This window comes from Lepisma saccharinum, chromosome 17 (genome assembly GCF_977018435.1).
Source record: "Lepisma saccharinum chromosome 17, izLepSacc3.1, whole genome shotgun sequence".
Taxonomy (NCBI): Eukaryota; Metazoa; Arthropoda; class Insecta; order Zygentoma; family Lepismatidae; genus Lepisma; species Lepisma saccharinum.
The window spans coordinates 72,669,560-72,689,183 of record NC_139245.1 but is presented as its reverse complement, the minus strand read 5'-3'; the positions used below and the strand labels follow the sequence as shown (position 1 = coordinate 72,689,183).

Genomic DNA, 19,624 nt, shown 5'->3' with positions numbered 1-19,624 from the left:
GCTCTTAAGCATGCTTAACATGCTCTTGAGCGATGCCCTGTGTATATGTGGCGAACACAGGGCGATACAGCAAGCTTGTCCCACTTGCGAGTCACGTTGAGGTGAAGCAACCACCTCCGAGGGCGATGGAGCTTGGCTTGAACCACGCTTGGAGTATCAGATAGATTTTTCTGTGTGGGCAAAGTTGAGGAGTTGTAAGTTTCCCAGCCTCTTACCGTATATCGGTACATAGACCGTCAACCAACGAGCATTCGACTCTAGTCGCAAAGAGAAAGCTTTTCCCAAGCTATTACTCTTTGACTTTAGTTGAGCTTGCATCTGTTGCTTAACTTAACGATGGAGGTGCAAGTTTGCATGGTTATTAAAGAGTAAATCAATTCATTTTGATATATGGTGGGAATGGTGGCTCTTGTGCTTGCTAAGCATGCTCTTGAGCGATGCCCTGTGCATTACGTGGCGAGCACAGGGCGATACAGCACCTTGTCACAGGTTGCGAGTCACGATGAGATGGAACTACAACCACCTCCGAGGGCGATGGAGCTTGGCTTGAACCACGCTTGGAGTTTCAGATAGATTTTTCTGTCTGGGCAAAGTTGAGGAGTTGTAAGTTTCCCAGGCTCTTACCGTATATCGGTACATAGACCGTCAACCAAGGAGCATTCGACTCTAGTCGCAAAGAGAAAGCTTTTCCCAAGCTACTACTCTTTGACTTTAGTTGAGCTTGCATCTGTTGCTTAACTTAACGATGGAGGTGCAAGTTTGCATGGTTATGAAAGAGTAAATCAATTCATTTTGATGTATGGTGGGAATGGTGGCTCTTAAGCATGCTTAACATGCTCTTGAGCGATGCCCTGTGTATATGTGGCGAACACAGGGCGATACAGCAAGCTTGTCCCACTTGCGAGTCACGTTGAGGTGAAGCAACCACCTCCGAGGTTGATGGAGCTTGGCTTGAACCACGCTTGGTGTTTCAGATAGATTTGTCTGTCTGGGCAAAGTTAAGGAGTTGTAAGTTTCCCAGTCTCTTACCGTATATCGGTACCTAGACCGTCAACCAAAGAGCATTCGACTCTAGTCGCAAAGAGAAAGCTTTTCCCAAGCTATTACTCTTTGACCTTAGTTGAGCTTGCATCTGTTGCTTAACGTAACGATGGAGGTGCAAGTTTGAATGGTTAAAAAAGAGTAAATCAATTCATTTTGATATATGGTGGGAATGGTGGCTCTTGGGCGTGCTTAACATGCTCTTGAGCGATGCCCTGTGTATATGTGGCGAGCACAGGGCGATACAGCACCTTGGCATAGGTTGCGAGTCACGATGAGATGGAACAACTACCACCTCCGAGGTTGATGGAGCTTGGCTTGAACCACGCTTGGAGTTTCAGATAGATTTGTCTGTGTGGGTAAATTTAAGGAGTTGTAAGTTTCCCAGTCTCTTACCGTATATCGGTACCTAGACCGTCAACCAAAGAGCATTCGACTCTAGTCGCAAAAGAAAGGTTTTCCCAAGCTATTACTCTTTGACCTTAGTTGAGCTTGCATCTGTTGCTTAACGTAACGATGGAGGTGCAAGTTTGAATGGTTAAAAAAGAGTAAATCAATTCATTTTGATATATGGTGGGAATGGTGGCTCTTGGGCGTGCTTAACATGCTCTTGAGCGATGCCCTGTGTATATGTGGCGAGCACAGGGCGATACAGCACCTTGGCATAGGTTGCGAGTCACGTTGAGGTGAAGCAACCACCTCCGAGGTTGATGGAGCTTGGCTTGAACCACGCTTGGTGTTTCAGATAGATTTGTCTGTCTGGGCAAAGTTAAGGAGTTGTAGGTTTCCCAGTCTCTTACCGTATATCGGTACCTAGACCGTCAACCAAAGAGCATTCGACTCTAGTCGCAAAGAGAAAGGTTTTCCCAAGCTATTACTCTTTGACCTTAGTTGAGCTTGCATCTGTTGCTTAACGTAACGATGGAGGTGCAAGTTTGAATGGTTAAAAAAGAGTAAATCAATTCATTTTGATATATGGTGGGAATGGTGGCTCTTGGGCGTGCTTAACATGCTCTTGAGCGATGCCCTGTGTATATGTGGCGAGCACAGGGCGATACAGCACCTTGGCATAGGTTGCGAGTCACGTTGAGGTGAAGCAACCACCTCCGAGGTTGATGGAGCTTGGCTTGAACCACGCTTGGTGTTTCAGATAGATTTGTCTGTCTGGGCAAAGTTAAGGAGTTGTAGGTTTCCCAGTCTCTTACCGTATATCGGTACCTAGACCGTCAACCAAAGAGCATTCGACTCTAGTCGCAAAGAGAAAGGTTTTCCCAAGCTATTACTCTTTGACCTTAGTTGAGCTTGCATCTGTTGCTTAACGTAACGATGGAGGTGCAAGTTTGAATGGTTAAAAAAGAGTAAATCAATTCATTTTGATATATGGTGGGAATGGTGGCTCTTGGGCGTGCTTAACATGCTCTTGAGCGATGCCCTGTGTATATGTGGCGAACACAGGGCGATACAGCACCTTGGCATAGGTTGCGAGTCACGATGAGATGGAACTACTACCACCTCCGAGGTTGATGGAGCTTGGCTTGAACCACGCTTGGAGTTTCAGATAGATTTGTCTGTGTGGGCAAATTTAAGGAGTTGTAAGTTTCCCAGTCTCTTACCGTATATCGGTACCTAGACCGTCAACCAAAGAGCATTCGTCTCTAGTCGCAAAAGAAAGCTTTTCCCAAGCTATTACTCTTTGACCTTAGTTGAGCTTGCATCTGTTGCTTAACGTAACGATGGAGGTGCAAGTTTGAATGGTTAAAAAAGAGTAAATCAATTCATTTTGATATATGGTGGGAATGGTGGCTCTTGGGCGTGCTTAACATGCTCTTGAGCGATGCCCTGTGTATATGTGGCGAGCACAGGGCGATACAGCACCTTGGCATAGGTTGCGAGTCACGTTGAGGTGAAGCAACCACCTCAGAGGTGCATGTACCTCGGTTCAGGCATCTAGTCTAATTCGAACCCAACTGTTCACCCGCCACGCAAGCAACCGGGGAGGTAGGTATACCAATCGGTATCAATGCCTTCACTGTCGGTCAACCGCCGGTTGCAATTTCGTGGATGGAGTAGGGATCATCCTCACGGATGAGACCCGAAGCGAACGTTAGCTATGCGTTCAAAGGCAACCCCACTCACGTGGGAAGTTGGGGTTCGAATTGTTTTCCGAAAAGCATTGCTGTATTCATAGTTTTCGGAAAATTCACGGCGCCCATCTTTGTTTCTGCACCGTGTACGAGTAAGTGACAGAGCCGCGCAAGCGGGAAGGTAGCCTTCCTTGGAAGACTGGTTTAACCTGAACCAAGTTCGTTGCTACTAACTTGTCAGCCCTCGTACACGGTGGTTCGCCTCCGACACGTGGCGTAACCGTTTGTGCTCTTCCGAACGCATGTAGGTTGAGCATCAGACACCTTGAATTGACTTACCCACCCTAGTGGGGAAGCTTAGCTTACTTCGGGAACTCCGGCTCATCCGAACGACTCTAGGTTGAAGCCTGCACCGAGGTTAAGCTTAGCATGTCAAATCAAGGTGCCTCTCAAGCGGATAACTTGCCTACCTCTGTTCTTCCGAACGTCTTTAGGCTGAGCACTCTGAGGGAAAGCAAGGTAAAACGTCAACCGTCGGAAGCCGAGCGAGTTAAGAGAACCGGTCCTGCGGGAGCACTTGCCCACCTCGGGAACTTCGGCTCATCCGAACGAATGTAGGATGAAGCCTGCACCGAGTTAAAGCAATTCATTTTGTCAGCCCTCGCTGCCGAGATGTGACGAGACGTCAATCGCCGGCGATTGCCTACCTCGGGAACTCCGGCTCATCCGAACGAATGTAGGTTGAAGCCTGCACCGTGGGAAAGTAACGCCGACGTTTTGACGGTAACTCGCCCACCTCCTCTCTTCCAAACGACTCTAGGTAGAGGGGGGTGGGACAGTGAGCTACTTTTTCACATTTCGGTTAGCGGGAAGTGACACAAGGTACCCGACCGGTGTTCGCTTGCCCACCTTGGGAACTCCGGTTCATCCGAACGACTGTAGGATGAAACCTGCACCAAGGGAAAGCAAGCTAGCTCTCTCTTTTCTCTCCCGGTGACGGCGATGCCTTCTCCGGTTTGCGTTGCATCGTCTCTGAAGTTGACCCGTCCGTTCTGCCCACTTCGGGAACTCCGGCTCGACCGAACGACTCTAAGTCGAAGCCTGCACCGAAGGAAAGCAGCGGACGTGCCTGCCTCCGTGGCGAGACAACCTAAACCCGAAGGTTCCCGAGAACTTGGTACGGGTGTCCGTCGAAGCGTGCGTTCTCCGGAGCGCCGTCTTGAGTGGCTGCCTGTTGCCGTACAGGCACGGCTGTTCGCTGGGAGCTCCCAGCCTCCCAGGCAAGGAACAGAACCAGAACGCGGGCACGGTGCCAATCGAAGAAGTCGGTTCGCCGTTCCCGCGCGCAAACGAACGTCTCGAAGTTTCCAGCTTCAAAGAAAGTGGAACTACGTAGACCTCTAAGCGAAGTAGTGGGAGTAGTATAATGATGTTTTCTGGAAAGCGGTGTAACCTGTCGTTCTTCAAGCGTCAGTGTTGCGTTGCCTAAGTTAGTGGCGAGCCGCTTTCCTCGCTTAAAACATGGCACTCTGCCTCGCGCGAGTGCTGCATACGCACCGTATGCACCGTACCCTGGTTGATCCTGCCAGTAGTCATATGCTCGTCTCAAAGCCTAAGCCATGCATGTCTCAGTACAGACTTTACCAAAGTGAAACCGCGAATGGCTCATTACATCAGTTATGGTTCCTTAGATCGTACGCATCCTACTTGGATACCTGTGGCAATTCCAGAGCTAATACATGCTCACGGTGTCTCCGGCCGGGCAACCGGACGGGGTGCCGTTACCATTCAAAAGACCAAACTGTCCGCTTCTGCGGGCAGACTCATTTGGTGACTCTAAGTAACCTCTAGGCAGATCGCACGGTCAAGCACCGGCGACGCATCTATCAAATGTCTGCCTCATCACACTGTGGATGGTGGGTTATTGGCCCACCATGGTGATTACGGGTAACGGGGAATCAGGGTTCGATTCCGGAGAGGGAGCCTGAGAAACGGCTACCACATCTATGGAAGGCAGCAGGCACGCAAATTACCCACTCCCGGCACGGGGAGGTAGTGACGAAAAATAACGATGCGGGACTCATCCGAGGCCCCGTAATCGGAATGGATCCACCCTAAACAGTTGGGTGAACCTATCGGAGTGCAAGTCTGGTGCCAGCAGACGCGGTAAGTCCAGCTCCGATAGCGTATATTAAAGTTGCTGCGGTTAAAAAGCTCGTAGTTGGATCTGGGTCTCGGGCGGTCGGTTCGCCGTCAGGCGTTCAACTGGCCGTACCGGACGTCTTCTCGGTTTCCCCGGTCTGCTCTTCACCGAGTGGACCGGGGGATTCCGGGATGTTTACTTTGAACAAATTAAAGTGCTCAAAGCAGGCTATTCGCCTGGATGCTCCTTGCATGGAATAATGGAACAGGACCTCGGTTCTCCTCTCTGTTGGTTTTCGAACCAGAGGTAATGATTAAAAGGGATTGACGGGGGCATTAGTATTGCGAGGGGAGAGGTGAAATTCTAGGATCCTCGCAAGACTACCTACAGCGAAAGCATTTGCCAAGAATGTCTTCATTAATCAAGAACGAAAGTTAGAGGTTCGAAGGCGATTAGATACCGCCCTAGTTCTAACCATAAACGATGCCATCCAGCGATGCGCAAGGTTCAAGAACACCGTGCGCGCAGCCTCCGGGAAACCAGAGATTTCGGGTTCCGGGGGGAGTATGGTTGCAAAGCTGAAACTTAAAGGAATTGGCGGAAGGGCACCACAAGGCGTGGGACGTGCGGCTCAACTTGACTCAACACGGCAAACTTACCAGGCCCGGACACCGCAAGGATTGACAGATTGAGAGCTCTCTCGTGATTCGGTGGATGGTGGTGCATGGCCGATTTTAGTTGGTGGAGCGATTTGTCTGCTTGATTGCGATAACGAACGAGACTCCTGCCTATTAACTAGGCGTCGGGGTACGTGTTCCCCCGGCGCATCAAAACTCTTCTTAGAGAGACCGGTTGTCGCAAGCAGCAAGAGTGGGAGCTAAATCAGGTCAGTGATGCCCTTCGATGCCCTGGGCCGCACGCGCGTCACACTGAAGGAGACAACGCGTCTTCCCCTGCCGAGAGGTACGGGTAACCGCTGAACCTCCTTCGTGATAGGGACCGGGGATTGCAATTATTCCCCGCGAACGAGGAATGCCCAGTAAGCGCGAGTCATCAGCTCGCGTTGATCGAGTCCCTGCCCTTTGTGCACACCGCCCGTCGATGCATCCGATCGAGTGATACGGTGAGGCCTTTGGACCGGCGCCCTGCGGGGGTTCCACCTTCCGCAGGAACCGTCGGGAAGACGGCCGAACCTGGTCACTTAGAGGAAGCAAAAGTCGTAACAAGGTTTGGGTAGGAGAACCTGCCCAAGGATCATTACCGTACGGTATATCCGCTTCTTCACCTTTTCTTCCATCCGCGAGTGCGTCGAAGGGGGACTCAAACTCCCGGAGCCGGCGGATGTTACGTAGTTGGTTGTTGAAGGGTCAAGAATCGGTCCTCGGCCCCCAACGGGGGCATTCCCCCTCGCAGGGAATGCCTGGCTGAGCGGGTGTGCGGAGTAAGGCGATTCCCCCTTCGCTCCACTACGTTGTTTCTTTGTTAGGAGGGCTCCTCCGGAGCCCTTCGCCGGAAGTTCAGACCCCGGTTTCGACCGGGGGAGAACTCCCTAACCGGCATGTGTGGCCAGCCGGGGCTTCCGGCAGGTGGCGGATCGCTGGACTTGGGGTTTTGTGGGTACCCCAATGTCGGTACCCCATCACCCAGCCGACCACTTGGAGCTTTCCTTTGGAGCAATGTACATGACCGGCATTCGTGCCGGCCCGACTATGATTGGCCGGCACTTGCAGATGGTTGTCTTTTGCAGTTATGTTGAACCTAACTGTAGAGCAACTTAAAGAAAGCACGTGGAGAATGGAAAAGTTGCCGGCAGACATGCAATGCATGTCCGTCCGGCCGGCGCTTGAGTCGGCCAGACTATAATTGCCCGGCACTTGCACAAGTGCGGGCAGAGATGGTTGTCTTTTGCAGTTAGGTGTAACCTAGCTGTAGAGTAACTTAAAGAAAGCACGTGGAGAATGGAAAAGTTGCCGGCAGACATGCAATGCATGTCCGTCCGGCCGGCGCTTGAGTCGCCCAGACTATAATTGCCCGGCACTTGCACAAGTGCGGGCAGAGATGGTTGTCTTTTGCAGTTAGGTGTAACCTAGCTGTAGAGTAACTTAAAGAAAGCACGTGGAGAATGGAAAAGTTGCCGGCAGACATGCAATGCATGTCCGTCCGGCCGGCGCTTGAGTCGGCCAGACTATAATTGCCCGGCACTTGCACAAGTGCGGGCAGAGATGGTTGTCTTTTGCAGTTAGGTGTAACCTAGCTGTAGAGTAACTTAAAGAAAGCACGTGGAGAATGGAAAAGTTGCCGGCAGACATGCAATGCATGTCCGTCCGGCCGGCGCTTGCGTCGGCCAGACTATAATTGCCCGGCACTTTCAAAGTTGCACGTTTACAGGGGTAGGTGAGACTCGACCTTTAAAGGTATCGCCCCGCTAAAACATGCACCCGAACCCCGTCTCGAGGCCTTCGGAGACGGGGGGGTAGGTATCATCCGGGGAGGCTCGCGAGGGCGCTTCCCGATGAACAGACACATAATTTCGCCGAAGTGCGACCTGTCGCACTTCAGCAAACCACAAACAACCCCAGGCGGGGGATCACTTGGCTCGTGGGTCGATGAAGAACGCAGCTAGCTGCGAGTCAATTTGCGATCTGCAAAACAGAGAGCATCGACGGTTTCGAATGCACATTGCGGCCCGGGTCTTTACCTGGGTCGGTCCTGGTTGAGTGTCGGAAGTTTCTAAATGACACATGTGCTCTTGCGAGCACAGCGCGTGTAACAGCACGCCACGAAAGTCTCGCGGCCGCCTCTCTCAGCGAGGTAAGAGCGGTCGCGAGGTCGAATCCGAAACAGGATCATTAGGAGTCGACCGTGAGGTCGTCTTCTCGGAGGACTCCATTCTAGTACAAGAAGTGGAAAAACCGGTCTACGGAACCGCGCGTGCGTGGAAGGGGCCTCGAAGGAGCGGGGTCATCCCGGAGCAGTCCGGATCCGTATCCCGGAAGCAGCTTTCCGAGCATTCAGGGGCGAGCAACTTGCAGATGTGTAGCTGTAGAGTAACTTAGAGAAAGCACGTGGAGAATGAAAAAGTTGCCGGCAGACATGCTATGCATGTCCGGCCAGACTATAATTGACCGGCACTTGCAGAAGTGCAAGCAGAGATGGTTGTCTTTTGCAGTTAGGTTGAACCTAGCTGTAGAGCACCGTAAAGAAAGCACGTGGAGAATGAAAAAGATGGTGGCAGACATGCTATGCATGTCCGGCCGGCACATTTGCCGGCCCGACTATAGTTGCTCGCCGGTGATCGGGATGTAGGCTTCTTCGGACATTGTGGCTGGACCACTCTGATGCTCGGAAGGTTAAATTTCCAAAGTTTGGAATTACGTGGAGTGGGAGAGCCGGCCGGACGACTCAGTTTCGTCCGGGCGGGTGCCTCGCGTTGAACGCAGGGTAAGTTTCCAACAGTCGTCTACGGACGCGTGGAAGAGCCTGTCTCTTCGGTTCGCGCGGAAGGAGAGCTCGGTCAAGTTTAGAGGTTTCCGCCGAAGCTCGAAAGCCGCCTTACCGTCTAGATAGGAGGACCTGCGTTGGGCGACGAGGAAGATCCCTCGGACCTCCTAGGAAACCGCAATGTAAAGTTAGCACCCGACCTCGACTCAGGGTTGACCACCCGCACGATTTAAGCATATCAATATGCGGAGGAAAAGAAAATAACAATGATTCCCTCGGTAGCCGCGAGCGAAAAGGGAGAAGCCCGTCACCCAAGCCCCCGGCACGGTTATCCGAGCCGGCGGGCGATTTGGTGGAAGGGAGCGTCCGTAAATCCCGCTCGGCGGGAGGTTCTAAGTGTAACTTGAAAGGACCAACATCCCACAGAGGGTGCTAGGCCCGTGCGAACCTCCGCCTTGCCGAGTCGGGCTGGGCGCCTTCCCAAGGATTCGGGATGCTCTGGAATGCATCCCTAAGTGGGAGGTAGATTCCTCCTAAGGCTAAATATCACCACGAGACCGATAGCGAACAAGTACCGCGAGGGAAAGTTGAAAAGAACTTTGAAGAGAGAGTTCAAGAGTACGTGAAACCGCCTGGGGGTCAAACGGATGGAGCTCGAGAGTTCGATGGGGGAAGGTGACTCAAGGGTTAAGGACCATGTTTCCGGCCCCCGAGCGGGGTTGTCCCCTTCCTTAGGGACCTCCTGTCTGCGAGGGTGCGTCCGGGAACGGTCCCCCTTCATTCCGCGCCCGGTAGGGCACCGCGGCTCGTTGGGATCCGTCCTAAGGGCCTGGGGTGGAGCTCTCCGGCTCGTCCGGAGAACCCCCGGTGACCCGGACGGAACCCGACGGCTCAAGGGCAGGCCTGGGGATCCGCCGCCGTTTTTAGGCGGAAGGCGTAGAGGTCGCAGCAATGCGGCGTGCCTGGCAGTGTTCCCCCGTCCCCCGACAGTCCCCTCGTTTGCGCGAAGGGACGCGTCCGGGGGTTCGCGGGGGGCGTACTGTGAGCCCCGGGCCCGTGCGGTGTTCAACGAGTGGCCCATCCGACCCGTCTTGAAACACGGACCAAGGAGTCTAGCGCGTGGGCGAGTCTAAGGGAATCACTAAACCCGAAGGCGCAGTCAAAGCGACTGGGACGATCGAGGTGACCCGGAGTCGCTCAACGAAGGGCCCTCGCGCAGTCCCGGGGCGATTCCCCACCTCCGGGTGCGGGGATCGTACCTAAGAGCCCACTCGCTGGGACCCGAAAGATGGTGAACTATGCTCGGCCAGGACGAATCCAGGGGAAACCCTGGTGGAAGTCCGAACCGCCTCTGACGTGCAAATCGACCGTCTGAGCTAAGCATAGTGGCGAAAGGCCAATCGAACCGTCTAGTAGCTGGTTCCCTCCGAAGTGTCCCTCAGGACAGCTGGCGCTCGCAAGGGGGGTCCATCCTGGTAAAGCGAATGACCGGGGGCCTCGGGGCCGAAACGGCCTCGACCCACTCTCAAACTCTGAACGGGATGGAGGTCCCGCTTGCCCCTAGGGCGAAGCGGGGCCTTCTTGGACCCGAGTGCTCAGTGGGCCGCTCCTGGTAAGCAGGACTGGCGCTGTGGGATGAACCAAACGCCGGGTTAAGGCGCCTGAATCGACGCTGCTAAAACCATGAAAGGCGTCGGTTGCTCAAGACAGCAGGGCGGTGGCCATGGAAGTCGGCATCCGCTAAGGAGTGTGTAACGACTCACCTGCCGAAGCAACCGGCCCTGAAAATGGATGGCAATCGAGCGTCGTGCCTATACCCGGCCGCCGCCGCAATGCTAATGCATTGGCATCAATGCAAGAATGATGCGGCGGTGAGTAGGAGGGCGCGGCGGTGAGCGTGGAAGGGTCTGGGCGCGAGCCTGCCTGGAGCCGCCGTCGTTGCAGATCTTGGTGGTAGTAGCAAATAATCTGATGAGACCTCGCTGAGGTCAGACGTGGAGAAGGGTTCCGCCTCAACAGCAGTTGCAGGCGGGTGAGCCGGTCCTTAGACCGCGGAAAACTCCCACCGATGCGTCGGGTCAGTTTCGCGCTGCCACCGGGAGAGGTGTAGTGGTTAGCGCGAGGCGCCGGCGTCTCGGCCGCGGTCGAAAGGGAAGTGGGGTATCCAGCCCTCCGCCGCGTCTCGGGACCGGGAGTGCGTCGCGGGTTCCCTCGAAGTCCGTAAGTCCAGGTAACTGGTGGCACCAGGAGAATCTGTCGGGTCCCGGGGGCAGAGTTGTCTGTTCTGTCAGAGCGATCCCCTACGCTCCCCGGAATCTTCCCAGAAGGAGAAGGGGACACTGGGGAAAGCTAAGAGAACCGTAGTTGGGTGCGGTTTCCCCGGGTGCCCGTCGGACCTTGAAAATCTTGGTGGGAACAGCGCAGCAGAGTCCCGAGGCCTGGCCGTACCCGAATCCGCATCTGGCCTCCGAGGTAAAGAGCCTCTTGACGATAGACTAATGTGGGTAAGGGAAGTCGGCAATCTGGATCCGTACCTTCGGAACAAGGATTGGCTCTGGGGACCGGGGCCGGTCGGGGCCCGGGGGGCCACCGCGGGTTCGGTCCGGCGTGGGTCTTCGCGAGGGACATCCTTCCGGGGTTGTTCCAAGCTTGGACCGCGCGTCGGACTTCCGCGAGCGTCCCTGGGCTCTCTGAGGTGAACGCACCTAACCCCTTGCCCTTTTCTGGGCTTTGGGGGGAAAGTGCCTCCCCTCGAGTCGGCCGCCGACGAACGGTCGACTCAGAACCGGCACGGACCAGGGGAATCCGACTGTTTAATTAAAACAAAGCATCCCGAAAGCCTGGAAGGGTGTTTACGGGATGTGATTTCTGCCCAGTGCTCTGAATGTCGCGCTGAAGAAATTCAGGGAAGCGCGGGTAAACGGCGGGAGTAACTATGACTCTCTTAAGGTAGCCAAATGCCTCGTCATCTAATTAGTGACGCGCATGAATGGATTAACGAGATTCCCTCTGTCCCTACCTACTTGGACTGACGTGTGACTGGACTGACGTGTGACTTTTGCTATCGTGTGGTTCAGTCGACCGGTATTCCGCGACGCGACCCTCGGTAAGGGTGGAAAACAGACGAGAGTGGTCCGCCACTGTGCAACAACAAACCCGTAAGTTCATAAACTATAAACTGAGAAAAATTGGTGAAATTCAATCCATTGGTTCTGGAGGTATTCGAAATTAATTCTGCGAGAGTGCTGTCATGCGTGTGTTTTTCTGTTAAATCTCAAAAAAAAAGTGCACATCCTTGGGAAGTTTACCCCCCTAGAGCCCCCCCTGACCCGTTATATCTCTGGGACCCCTCCAGCCCCAAGGAAGAGACTCCAAGGAACAATCAGGTATTCCTAGCGACACGAGGGGGTAAGTACTTTTCTTTTTATAAGGGAGAAACCACCCCCGTGTTATCTTTATGGAGAAAACGAACATTTACAACTAATAGGGAAAAACAGTTCAAAAAAGTGAGAGTTTATGAACCCTTATCCTTTGAAAGGGCCTAAACCCACGTAAAAAGGATCAGGGAACACAACCAAAAAAAACCCAAGTGAAAACCACCCCTATTAAAAAAGTTGTTGTGCAAAAACACCCCCCATGCTAATCTTATGGGGAAACCGGCCTTTTTCATACGAAATAACATTTTTCTGTTCAACTTGTTAGAAAAACTAAACCAGGTCTCAATAAGGAACGGGACCTAGACTGTGCCATAGCGCCATCCTTTCCCTGTCTTACGAACCCACCCCCAACCCCTTGCTGCAAGGGGTGGTTTTTCTATTGACTTTTGGTGTGGTGGTGCGTGGCGAGTTTTGTGTGTTCGATAGCGTGGCAGACGGCCGTGTGGGACCTGAAGGAGACGTGTGACATCCGGGTTCTTCGTGACGTCACAGATTGTGTAGCAGTTCCTTCACCGGGACGGAGCAGCACGTGCGCTTTGTTATTGTTGTTCTGTGGTGACAGCTGGGCCACGTGCGTTTTGTCACGCGCGGGAACTCTCTCAGTGCGGGTATTTGACAATTACAAGTGCTAAAGAGTGACCCAATAAAGATGGCTCCTGTTGGGGCCACTCCCAAGAATAAAGGGGGACCCAGACCGGACCCACCCCTCGAACAACCCCTCGACCCCTTCAAAAGGGGTGGTTTGGTACATTCACCCCCTGATTTGAACTCTCCTCTTTCCAAGAAAAGACACCATTCTGGTAATGACGAATCAAATACAACTCCAACTGTCAGGGAAAACTACCCACAACCCACCCCCGGAGTTTCGGGAAGCCAAATAGATGAAATTCTGCCGGATTCGTCTGCTATACAATTGGGTATATTTCAGAAAATACACTTGGAACTGACCACGATGGTTTCAAAGGAAAAAAGTATGTCAACCGAGAAAAGGGCAATATTTTTAGAACTTCTTGCAAAACAAAATCAGATTTATATGGAAAATGTAGCAGATTCCAGATCTTTAAGGACTGCATGCAAAATTCTGGAGGCCAAGTCACAACCAACGCAGATGCCGGATGCGGCTCCCTCATATGCGCATATGGCCGCTCTCCCACAACCACTAACAAATAAGGTGCAGCAAATCCAGAAAATAACGCAAAATGCTAAACATACCGTTTTCATCACGGCACAGGACAATCAGTCCGGTCGTGAAATATGGGATAATTTCACCACTTTGGTGAACCCAGTTCGGGAGAAAGTCAGGATCCAGGGAATGAGATACACTCCCAAAACCTTGATTGTGGAAACGCCATCTGAAGAAGACGTTCAAAAAATCATCAACAACCCCAACCTCAAAAACAAAAAACTAAATGCTGAACGCCCCAAGAAAAGAAATCCCTTAATGATTGTTTACGATATACCTACAAGGAAACAGGAAGAAGATATTACGGACGAATTATATGTTCTTAATGGCTTCAATGAATATATGTCCCCTGAGGAGTTCAAAGCACAATTTCAATTCAGATTCAAAACTGGTCCAAAGAATAAAACAACGTGTCACAGGGTATATGAGGTAAACCCCACCTTACGAAAGAAACTATTAAAGATGAACAAGGTCCATATGGCCTACCTTTCTCTACCAATTAAGGATTTCTTGGTGGTCCCTTTCTGTGGCACGTGCCAGGATTATGGTCACGTCTCAAAGCACTGCAAGGGTGTTAGATGCTGTGACAAATGTGGATCGGAGGAGCATGAAAGGCAGGGGTGTTCTGCTGAAAGGTCAGAAAAAATATGTATCCCATGCAAAAAAAGGAAGAGAAACTGCAACGAAAATCCTAAGGAGTGTCCGACTTTAAAGTTTTTTCAACAAAGGTTAATTGAAAGGACCAATTATGAATAATAATCCACACAAGAAAAGAAAAAACAAAAACACACCTAGCCGTCGCAGACGCAATGCAGTCAGAGCGGCGGCCTATGCCTTAAGGATAAAACAGGAATTACAGGACACACTTGATAACTCTTTTAACACGAACTGTGCATATCATTTAATTAACCTAAATGAAACATTACTTAACCAATCCCCACTAAAATCCCATCCGGATAACTTTATTTTTAACCCCCCTTTCTCGAAAGTCTCTATGACAAACCCTTTTTTCCAGCCTTTATTTAGCACTCGCCTGCCTGGACTACGTCCATGCTCCACTTTTTACCCAGAATCTCTCCCCTCCTCCCCAATTCTGAATTTATCGGCGTTTGAATCCCCATTCATCTCACCAATTTCATCCCCCACTGCTACCCCATCTCCCACTTTTGAAGTCTACTCACCCCCTTCGACTCCTCTTGCATCCCCCAGTGTACTCCAGTTGACTGACTCCCCGATCACGTTAACTCCGCCACCTTTAGAACATTTTCAACTGCCAATCTCCCCTCCCCCCACTCACCCCGTCTCTGACGTCAACTACCCTGCGGGACAGTTCCTCCGCCAGATCCAAATTACCGATGCCTCTCCTCCGGAGAGCTCTGACACCCAGAAAGACAAGGAAACCACAATAAAACTAAACCCTAATGCCACACCTTTCATACAAAATGCAAACAAATATCCCAACTTCACGAGTCCCATAGTTGAGACTCCACCCAGACCAGACACCCCGGACCCACCAAAATCCAAAATTAAAAGAGAGGACATATATCCTACCTTTGAACTTAATCTCAGGCTAAGCAGACTAGAAGAAAAGGAAAATTTAGTAACAGCGCTACGCCTCTTAGTAAGGACCAAACACCCAAATGGTAAATCAATAAATTTCCCCTATCCAGAGGCTGTGGACAAGATGTTGCTGAGGTGCAGCAACATCCCTGTGGATCCCGACCAGCTGCATGACCTTCTGAGGCAAGCGTTTCAAAGGAGGGAGCTTGAGCTGGAGCTGGAGGTGCAACTAATCAGATTCAGGAATAACCGCTAAAATACTTCAGAATCAGTGATATATAAAACCATAGGAAGACCAGAAGAAACCTCAAGTAAGAAGAAGCAGCAGGAAGATTGAAGAAAACATCAAGAAAGAAGAAGAAGCTTACAACGTCAAATACACAAACAAATAACACACTTCGGGGGAAAGGAGATCACCTCTCCCCAGTAAAACCTTATGTTTTAAATACAATATTTTCAAACACTAATCAAGGAGACACATCTTCTAAATTAGGGATCCTAATAAGCACGTATATATAACTATCAATTATTCCGAATTATTAACCTTATTTATGGATAGTATCAATTATTATTATATGTATATTATGCCTATATTCAATTTTACCAATTTTATATTTATATCTATTATCAATTTTATTATTTTTTTTTTATTCATACATTGTTATTTTATTCATCATTTATTCATCTTTTCTATTTTCTTCTCCTACATTTATCTGGATACAACTCAAGTGGAGCCAATACAACAGCAAGCAAATACACCCTGGTATTATTACAGGAACCAGGGTAGGAACAAGTTGCAAGGATCACCATCTACTCTCCAATACAATAGGATAATATCAAGATAAGATCGAGTCGGAATTTCACAGACAGTAAGGGGTACCGCACCCAGGCAAGGAAAACAATCTAAAGAGAAGTACTACAATGCCGGGTGAGAGGGTGAAGTGATGTGTGAGAGGTGAGAGGAGGATGGAGGATCACTTCAACAACTCCCTTAAACTGTCCCTACCTACTGTCTAGCGAAACCACAGCCAAGGGAACGGGCTTGGAGAATGTCAGCGGGGAAAGAAGACCCTGTTGAGCTTGACTCTAGTCTGCCGCTGTCGGGAGACGTGACGAGGTGTAGCATAAGTGGGAGGGCTCCTTCGGGTGCCCGCCGGTGAAATACCACTACTCTCACGGTTTCCCGACTCACCCGGTTGGGCGGGACGCGGGCGTCGGGGCTCCGGCCTCGTCGCACGCCGTTCATGAACCAAGGCCCCTGCTACTGGCCGGCCGGACCGGACTCGACTCCTGGTCCGTGCCGGACAGGGGGCCGACCCGATCTGGGGACAACGGTAGGTGGGGAGTTCGTCTGGGGCGGAACATCTGTCAAAGGATAACGCAGGTGTCCTAAGGGCGGCTCACCGAGGCCAGAAACCTCGGGTAGAGCGAAAGGGCAAAAGCCGCCCTGATCCGCACCCTCAGTACGGGTGGGACCCGGGAAACCGGGGCCTATCGATCCTCCCCGTCCGAAGGATCTTCGGCGGGAGGAGACAGAAAAGTTACCACAGGGATAACTGGCTCGTGGCCGCCAAGCGTTCATAGCGACGCGGCTTTTTGATCCTTCGATGTCGGCTCTTCTTACCGTGGGGACGCAGCGCTCCCCGAGCGTATGATTGTTCACCAACCAACAAGGAACGTGAGCTGGGTTTAGACCGTTGTGAAACAGGTTAGTTTTATCCTCCTGGCGTTTAGAACGCGGCCAAGGTAATCCTGGTTAGTACGAGAGGAACCCCAGGTTCGGACCAATGGTACCGCGCCGGTTCGATCGAACCTTGGTGCGAAGCTACGTCCGACGGCTGAAGCCTGAACGCCTCTAAGGCCGAAGCCGTGCCCGGAGCTGCGTGACCGTGGGTCCCTGCACTCTCAAAGGCAGAACCACCAACGCTGGACCCCCTCACGGGGGACCGGTAAGGCGGGGAGCCACCAAACGGGTGGGGAAACTCACCCAAGGCTCCCCGCGAGTAGTGCCATCGAGACTCCGCCCACTTGCCCCACTGACCGAGGTCTTTGGGATTCTAGATGGGGATTCACGGGGTAATCAAGCACTTGGAAGTAGGGACCCTTGAACCACTCGTAGACGACTTGAGTATCTGGCGGGGCGTCGTGAGCGGTGAAGCCTCCGTACGGTGGCGACCCGTTGAAAGGCAGCCTTCGCTTGCAGGTTCGTGATGTCGGCTTCACGGCACCTGATTAAACAACTCCCATTATGTTAGGAGGTCCCTCCGGGACCTCCGTCGGGAGTCCAGACCCCGGTTTCGACCGGGGGAGGACTCCCAAACCGGAAGCAGACACCTTCACCGGGTGCTGGCGACCGGGGCTTCCGGCAGGTGGCGGATCGCCGGACTTGGGGGTTTCGACCCAGCCGACCAAACGAGAAACACCTCCCAGGTTAGCCTGGGAGGCAATGAAAAATGTTGTTTCTTTTGCAGTTAGAAACTAACTGTAGAGAACGAAAGCAGAAAGATTTGCCTTTTAGGTTGAACTTAACTATAAAGTAAGTGAAGAATAAAAAGCATGTCCACATTCGAAGCCAAGCTGGGAGTATATGTTGTCACTTAATGCAAAGTGCTGTTGATGGTACATGGCCGAGAAGTTTGTGAAGGAGCAAGTTTACTCTCCCAGAATTTTTACCTTTAACGGTAATCTGTGGAGCAAATACCGCATAGAAAGTGAAGCTGGGAAGAAAACAGAGAAGCAGATTTGTGTGCCTTTGCCACATTGCGGTGCGTGTAGATGTTTGTTGGGAAGATCCATTCTCCCAGAATTTTTGCCTTTGACGGTAATCTCTGGAGCAAAAGCCGAATGGAAAGTCAAGCTGGGAAGAAAACAGAGCAGGATGATATTGTGTCACTGCCGCGTTGCTTGTACAAGTTTGTTGGGAAGATTTATTCAACCAGAATTGTTGCCTTTAACGGTAAACTGTGGAGCAAAAGCCGCATAGAAAGTCAAGCTGGGAAGAAAACAGAGAAGCAGATTTGTGTGCCTTTGCCACATTGCGGTGCTTGTAGATGTTTGTTGGGAAGATCCATTCTCCCAGAATTTTTGAGTTTGACGGTAATCTCTGGAGCAAAACCCGAATGGAAAGTCAAGCTGGGAATGAAACAAGGGAGGAGAATTGTTTGTGTGTGCGTATGACTTTGCCACATTACCGTGCTTTTAGAAGTTTGTTTCATTCACCCAGAACTTTTAGCTTTGACGGCAATCTCTGGAGCAAAAGCCGAATAGAAAGTCAAGCTGGGAAGAAAACAGAGGAGGATGGTATTCTGTCACTGCCACATTGCGTTGCTTGTACAAGATTCTTGGGAAGCCTTATTCTCCCAGAATTTTTGCCTTTAACGGCAATCTCTGGAGCAAAAGCCGAATAGAAAGTAAAGCTGGGAAGCTGCATTCTCCCAGAACTTTTACCTTTGACTGTAATCACTGGAGCAAGAGCCGAATGGAAAGTAAAGCTGGGAAGAAAACTGAGGAGGAGAATTGTTTGTGTGTGTGTGCCTTTGTCACCTTACCGTGCTTTTAGAAGTTTGTCGAGAAGCTTCATTCACCCAGAACTTTTACCTTTAACGGTAATCTATGGAGCAAAAGCCGAACAGAAAACCAAGCTGGGAAGAAAACAGAGGAGGATGATATTGTCACTGCCACATTATGTTGCTTGTACAAGTTTCTTGGGAAGCTTTTTTCTCCCAGATTATTTTTTGCCTTTAACGGCAATCTCTGGAGCAAAAGCCGAATAGAAAGTCAAGCTGGGAAGAAAACAGAGGAGGATGATATTGTGTCACTGCCACATTGCGTTGCTTGTACAAGTTTCTTGGGAAGCCTTATTCTCCCAGAATTTTTGCCTTTAACGGCAATCTCTGGAGCAAAAGCCGAATAGAAAGTAAAGCTGGGAAGCTGCATTCTCCCAGAACTTTTACCTTTGACTGTAACCACTGGAGCAAAAGCCGAATGGAAAGTAAAGCTGGGAAGAAAACTGAGGAGGAGAATTGTTTGTGTGTGTGTGCCTTTGTCACCTTACCGTGCTTTTAGAAGTTTGTCGAGAAGCTTCATTCACCCAGAACTTTTACCTTTAACGGTAATCTATGGAGCAAAAGCCGAACAGAAAGCCATGCTGGGAAGAAAACAGAGGAGGATGATATTGTGTCAATGCCACATTGCCTTGCTTGTACAAGTTTGTTGGGAAGATTTATTCTCCCAGAATTTTTTTTGCCTTTGACGGCAATCTCTGGAGCAAAAGCCGAATGGAAAGTCAAGCTGGGAAGCTTTATTCTCCCAGAACTCTGACCTTTGACTGTAATCGCTGGAGCAAAAGCCGAATGGAAAGTAAAGCTGGGAAGAAAACGTAGGAGGAGGAGATTTGTGCGGGTGTCACTGCCACATTGCGTTGCTTGTACAAGTTTGTTGGGAAGCTTCATTCTCCCAGAATTTTTGCCTTTGACGGCAATCTCTGGAGCAAAACAGAGGAGGATGATATTGTGTCACTGCCACATTGCGTTGCTTGTACAAGTTTCTTGGGAAGCCTTATTCTCCCAGAATTTTTGCCTTTAACGGCAATCTCTGGAGCAAAAGCCGAATAGAAAGTAAAGCTGGGAAGCTGCATTCTCCCAGAACTTTTACCTTTGACTGTAATCACTGGAGCAAAAGCCGAATAGAAAGTCAAGCTGGGAAGAAAACAGAGGAGGATGATATTGTGTCACTG

General features: G+C 51.0%; 2 non-coding genes and 1 pseudogene across 2 annotated transcripts; all 3 read left to right on the top strand.

Annotated features, from left to right (window-relative positions):
- The first annotated feature begins 4,694 nt into the window (after window positions 1-4,694).
- LOC146001803 (small subunit ribosomal RNA) lies at window positions 4,695-6,528 on the top strand. The gene has a single exon (XR_014443605.1). It is a non-coding gene; the product is annotated as a small subunit ribosomal RNA (ribosomal RNA).
- Window positions 6,529-7,839: 1,311 nt separating this feature from the next.
- On the top strand, window positions 7,840-7,991 carry LOC146001808 (5.8S ribosomal RNA). Its single transcript, XR_014443608.1, has one exon. It is a non-coding gene; the product is annotated as a 5.8S ribosomal RNA (ribosomal RNA).
- A 914-nt stretch (window positions 7,992-8,905) lies between these two features.
- On the top strand, window positions 8,906-17,098 carry LOC146001807 (large subunit ribosomal RNA; annotated as a pseudogene).
- The last annotated feature ends 2,526 nt before the right edge of the window (window positions 17,099-19,624 follow it).